Source organism: Hydra viridissima, unplaced genomic scaffold (genome assembly GCF_058129835.1).
Source record: "Hydra viridissima isolate aposymbiotic clone 2 unplaced genomic scaffold, HvirCarnegie_v1 scaffold_5, whole genome shotgun sequence".
Classification (NCBI taxonomy): domain Eukaryota; kingdom Metazoa; phylum Cnidaria; class Hydrozoa; order Anthoathecata; family Hydridae; genus Hydra; species Hydra viridissima.
Genome location: NW_028324304.1, coordinates 10,705,717 through 10,711,410, shown reverse-complemented (window position 1 = coordinate 10,711,410; position 5,694 = coordinate 10,705,717). Strand labels below are relative to the sequence as shown.

Genomic DNA, 5,694 nt, shown 5'->3' with positions numbered 1-5,694 from the left:
AAGTAATTTTATGAAACAAGAACCAGATACGCGGCTGAAATCTCCATTAAAAATTGTCTGGACATGTTGTTTGGACACGATGCTTTCATTAATTCATATCAATTTTAAAAAAATCCCTCGACATTGGCTTTTTCTGAGAAAAAAACCACGCAAGATCAATCTTTGAATTGAGAAAACATATCAATGCTGCTTCAACTTGATCCACGATAAAAGTGCTACTTTTTCCGCTCCTTACTTTTACTCAGCCACAAAAAGAGGAAAAACTCAAAACTTATCCTTTCTTTTACTCAGCCACAAAAAGAGGAAAAACTCAAAATTTATCCTCTAAAAAAATTAAAACTTGAAAAAGTTTAGACAATTTCATTTTGACAAAATGCTTGGAAGTTTAAATTGCAACATCAAGGACAATTTATCGCAAGTTAATTTAGAGAAATATCATACCACCACCAAAATCAACAAATATTGAAGCCTTGTTATCGCTGGAGATATTATTATTAACGAGAGAAATCGGCTTTTACTAGGAAACCTGGTAACATTATTATTTTACAAAAAAATCTCAAAACTGCACTTTTCTAATAATAATAATAAATTCGTAAAAAAATGTCTGCCTTGGTAAAAGGATATAGTAACATATTGGCATTGGCATCGGTTTTCACCATTTGTCGGAATAGTTTTCAGAGTTAGTTAATATATGATTAGAGTTAGTTTTGATTTCGGTAAAATTCTGGTATCGATCAATCACTAATTGGCGCAGAGTTTTAAACTTATTTCGAAGCGATTTGCGAACTTGAGGAGATACGTAAATGTAGATCAGCGCATCAGTACATAAACAAATCGGAAAGCAAAGTTGGACATACAACGTCAATTCTTTACTAAACTTTTGGTTTTTCCGAATAAGCTGTATTAAATTAGGAACAGCAAGTAGCACTACATGCGACAAGATAATAAAAACAGAAATTGACAATCCTTTCGATATACTTCTGTTGGCTTGGTTTGAACGAAGCTTCTTTGTCTGATTTATTAGTAACACTAGAGCGTAAGCGTAAACAAACGAAGAGAACGATATAATAACTAGATCCATTACAGCATAAAGGACCCATACTGTAATTCCAGAGTACATCCAATAACTATTCCATAAAAGTCCGCCTAATACAGAAAAACTCCATAACATCAATGACATGAAAACTGTTTTCTTTGGCGACCAGTAGAGAACATACCTTATGCTTAACTTCATGTGCAAATACCTATCAATTACAAGCCATAACGTCGCCAAATAAAATGTAAACCTGAAAATGTCAGACAAAGTCTCTACAACTTTACTTAATTTCGCATTTGAGAGTTGAAATAAGTATACTGCAAGCGAGATGCTCATACATAAGTCACTTATACAAAGATTGGTAATTATACAACGTTGAGTAAAATCCATTTTGGTGTTGCTCTTCTTTAACATTAGATATAAACCAGTTCCATTTAAAATTGCCGCAAATATGTAAAGTATCTTCATGATGATTAAGAAATCAACCATTCTGTAAGTAAATAAAATTTACAGGATGACCAAAAATTTATTTGAAAAATTTCTCCATCATTCAAAAGGCTGTGCATATCAGTTATAAATAAAAGCAAGAAGATCTAAATAACTTGAAAAAATAGTTGAACACTTTTTTAAATGACACGTTCCTTAGTTCTGAATAAAAGTTATCATAAACTAGTATGATCTACCGGATAAAAAAACTTTTTAATCCTAAATAAAATTTCGAATATAAATTTCTATTTACTAATTTAACGCTCGAAATTAAAAAAAGGAATAAGAAGTGACTACGTCAAATCGAACGATAAAAACACGAAAGAAAAAAAACTTTACCTTAAAATTCCAAAATTTAAATGAAGTCGCAGACACTAGGAAATGATCTTTTTGTATTCGATGAATGCTAAACACTTGCCTTGTTCTATGAAAAGCCTTGTTCTATGAAAAATACACGAGTTAGATTTATTTTAAAAATTCGTTAAACAAAGTGTATTGTTAGAAACGAAAATTTGCAATACAAACAGTATTAATAGAACCGTTTTTTCACTTCTGAAAATAAGCCATGAATCTTTATTGATACATTTGCCTTTTGTCTTTAAATAAATAGCTTTCACCATTAAATAATGGATTGCTTAAAATGTTTAAAATCTCAATTAACGACATCCCACGACCTAGCGACCATAGGCAATAATTACTACAAAAACTTAGAATAAAACCAACGGCAACTAACAGCAAGCCTGAAACAAAATCGACGATAAGCGCCACTTAAATATTTAACCCTGCATCAGCGTCACATTACATCAGCACCACAAGATGCAATATCTGGTTTTTCTGTAATAATGAAATCCGGTATACTTTTTGCAGGAGACGCAAAGTTGTTGGTTCTAGACGGATAATGAGAAATGCCCCTCCTTTTCAATTCTTCTACTCGTTTTTATAATGCTGAAAATAAAAATATATTAAATGTTTCATAAAATAAGGAGGATACAGAATTCTTTATGGAATTCTCACCTGCGATAAATAAGCAGCGAAATCCCGGTGTTTGATTATATTAGTGAAAAACCGCGTTTTCTGTTTTGTTTTGTTTTGTTTTAATGTTTGAATTGCTTGACACCTTTTTTCAAAAATTTATCTTAATCTTTTTCAATCACTTTGTAAATTTGTGAATACATCCTAAAAATAAATTTTACGCCTTCATGAGTTTGGTCGTCCTATCTTTAATATTTTGTATTTTTAATGTAAATTAATTTTTAAAATGATTACATGTTTTTTTTTTTATAAGCATATGAAATTTTTGAAACAGGCTCGGGTATGCTTAAGCAAAAAGTTAAAAGAGGCTCAAAAATATGCTTAAGCTTAAGCATATTTCTAATAAAATATGCTTATTTCAATACTTTTCTAAAGTGTGCGCGTTGCTAAAGGTTAATGGGTATAAGAAAAATAAAAAATTAACTTAAGCTCTGTATTTGCCTTGGTTTTAATGTAGCTGAATTAATGTTATAGTATAATAATAAAAAATAAAACATATATACTATATACAAATGTTATCAATGAAATCAAAGATAGAACTTAGAAATAAAATAAACATTTTAAATATGGTGTTAAACAAACTACACATTAAAAGTGAGAGAGAAAAAAAAGAGAGAAATAAAACACTTCAGAGCGACTCTTAAACTTTATGTTTTTATGTTTAAGTATTGAGGTTTAGGTTTTGCAACACAATGACTTCATTACTTCATAAAGTCGTTGCATTGCAAAACATGAACTTTGATTTTTGTTGTTTTTGTTGGTTTAAATTTAGAAATATATTTATTTCAAGTTTTTAATTAAATAAAATTTAAATTTTTAAAATAGTTCATCGAGGCTCAGGAATATGCTTACATATGCTTATTTTTTTTCCAAATCTGAGCCTCTATATGCTTATAAGCGTTATGCTTATAAAAAAAAAAACATGTATTTAAATAAAGTGCACAAACGGATCCCAAAATCTAAACTTCATCTGCGAGTGAAAAAAGATAATCTCCACTTTTATATTTTGTTTCTAGCTGCTCTTATTACTTGTATTTAACGGCTAAGTTGCTCTGATTGATTGCATTTAGGATGCATGCTTCACTGAGGATCCTGAGAGCTTTCAGGTTTGTAAGAACTTTTCTTTAGAACCAAAATGTAATCAAGAAAAGGAAAAAATACAAAGCATAAAAACATTAAGATCATTAATCCCCAAAAAAACGTTCCGCAAGAGGGGGTTTACATCAGAAACACAAAAGACAAAGTTAAATTATTTTCGAACCCTTAAGAATTTCTGTAATAAATTTCAAAATCAAGTTTCTGTAATAAATTTCAAAATCAAGTTTCTGTAATAAATTTCAAATTCAATTCCAAAATCAAGCTTTTTATTCAAGCAAGAAAATGTTTGATTAAGGTCAATAAACCAGTTAATGCACACATTAATTTCGAGTTTACTGTAAAAAAATTATCCTATTTTTTTTACTTCATCATTTTATTATGCATGTAAAATAATTTAAAAAAGAAAAAGTTACTGAACAAAAAAATAGTATTTGTAATTGTTAGAAAAAAAATAACCAATAATAAACTCGTCATGAACTGGTCCGAAACGGCCATTAAAGGTTTGAATAGCTCTGACTACGATTGAACGTGTGAAACTCGGGCAAGTCCGAATTTGCCGACAAGCCGCTCAGTGTCAGACACGGGATAATAAATTAAGAGGTTAAAACAGTTTAATTAGCATACTTAACAATAGATTCGAAGAGCGCCACACAAACATAACAGTACTTTAAACGTCGTTAGATGGACAGCATTTACGCGCATATATCATCAAGTTGCTTCAGATATTTTACCTTTGTAACTGCTAGAGTTTTTTGCTTTGATTTCCTAATATTCAACGCGCGCGTAGATAATCAAACATAACGCTTTTTTTCTTTTTTTTTTTTTTTTTTTTAATTCTTTACAGGAACAAAAGTCGCAAATATTGAATTAATTCATTTTTAAAAAATGTTTCCATAACATCAATAAATATTTTGCAGGTGTGAAACTGTCATTTTAGTAGCTTATTGTTTTAAATTTACTTTAAGACTTTATTATCTGCTAGGAGCTTTTTAATGAGTGGCTAAAGTTAAAAGATTTAAAATCAAAAGATCGCTGTTTTACGATTATAAGAGAATCTTTTGAGAGTTAAAAATATAAATCAGCAAACGGGAGGTTTGGATAAATCATCAAAAAATTATCGAACGCTCTTGAGTTCTGAAATTAGACTTTTTTAGGTTCTATAACCCAAATCCTTTTTTCAAAACAGTTTTTCAATAGACAAAAACAGTTGAATTACAACTTTTGGAAGCCAAGAACAAAAATTTTGTTACATGGATCCAGAGATTCAACAAAAGTAAAATGGGTGATTAGCAATCGCTAATCACCCCTTATACTTTTGATAAATCTCTGGATCTATGTTACACAATTTGTACTTAATTTATGTTATCATATTAATCTTATATTAATATGATAATATAAGTACTAAGTGGGAAGATAACTTCTAAGCAATTGTATTGAAATCTTCATAAACGGTTATAACCGGTTATTTTTCTAAATGAACTAGCATCATAGTTGTTAAATAATTTCGTTAGTTAATTTTCCTGTTCGGCCGGGAATGCTGTCTGTAAAACAAAATAAAACAGTTCTGCCAATGCGAAAAGTTGTAAGTTGACACGTGCTGCCAACTAGCCCCGCAATCATTGTGCCAACTAATCCCAAAAGCTTTATGCTCACAAAATGGGTTATAAATTCCCAAAAAAGCGAAATATAGGCTTAAAATGAAATGAGCTTTTTTTGTGCAAAAACTTATACCAGTTTTAATTTCAAAAGTTTCGCCCGATGAGGGACTCGAACCCGCGACCCTCAGATTAAAAGTCTGATGCTCTACCGACTGAGCTAACCGGGCTGATATAGAAAGGGGAATTTAATAAAAATAATAAATTTCTATATTATTTAACACTGCATAATGAAAGATTATTCATAAAAAAGGCCGATAATTTCAGAACCTTAACCTTATAAGTAATATTTAAAATATCGTTTAGAAGTTAAATACAAAATTTTTTTTGGTATTTGTTTTATTGCCAGACTTAGAGAAACGAACTTATCCGATATATATTAAAAAT

The 5,694-nt window shown here is 29.9% G+C and overlaps 1 long non-coding RNA gene and 1 other non-coding gene across 3 annotated transcripts in view; both read right to left on the bottom strand.

Moving 5' to 3' along the window:
- Positions 1 to 509: 509 nt before the first annotated feature.
- Positions 510 to 5,694, bottom strand: part of LOC149888606 (uncharacterized) — a 12,147-nt gene continuing 6,962 nt past the window's right edge. The window contains exons 1-3 of one of the 2 annotated variants that reach the window (XR_016452433.1): positions 4,277 to 4,418; positions 1,862 to 2,467; positions 510 to 1,526 (exon numbers count right to left, since the gene is read on the bottom strand). This is a non-coding gene — a long non-coding RNA (uncharacterized LOC149888606). Of the gene's footprint in view, positions 1,527 to 1,861; positions 2,468 to 4,276; positions 4,419 to 5,694 lie in introns of those variants that run through there. The other variant, XR_016452432.1, reaches the window with a different exon arrangement.
- On the bottom strand, positions 5,405 to 5,477 carry Trnak-uuu (transfer RNA lysine (anticodon UUU)). Its single transcript has one exon. It is a non-coding gene; the product is annotated as a tRNA-Lys (tRNA).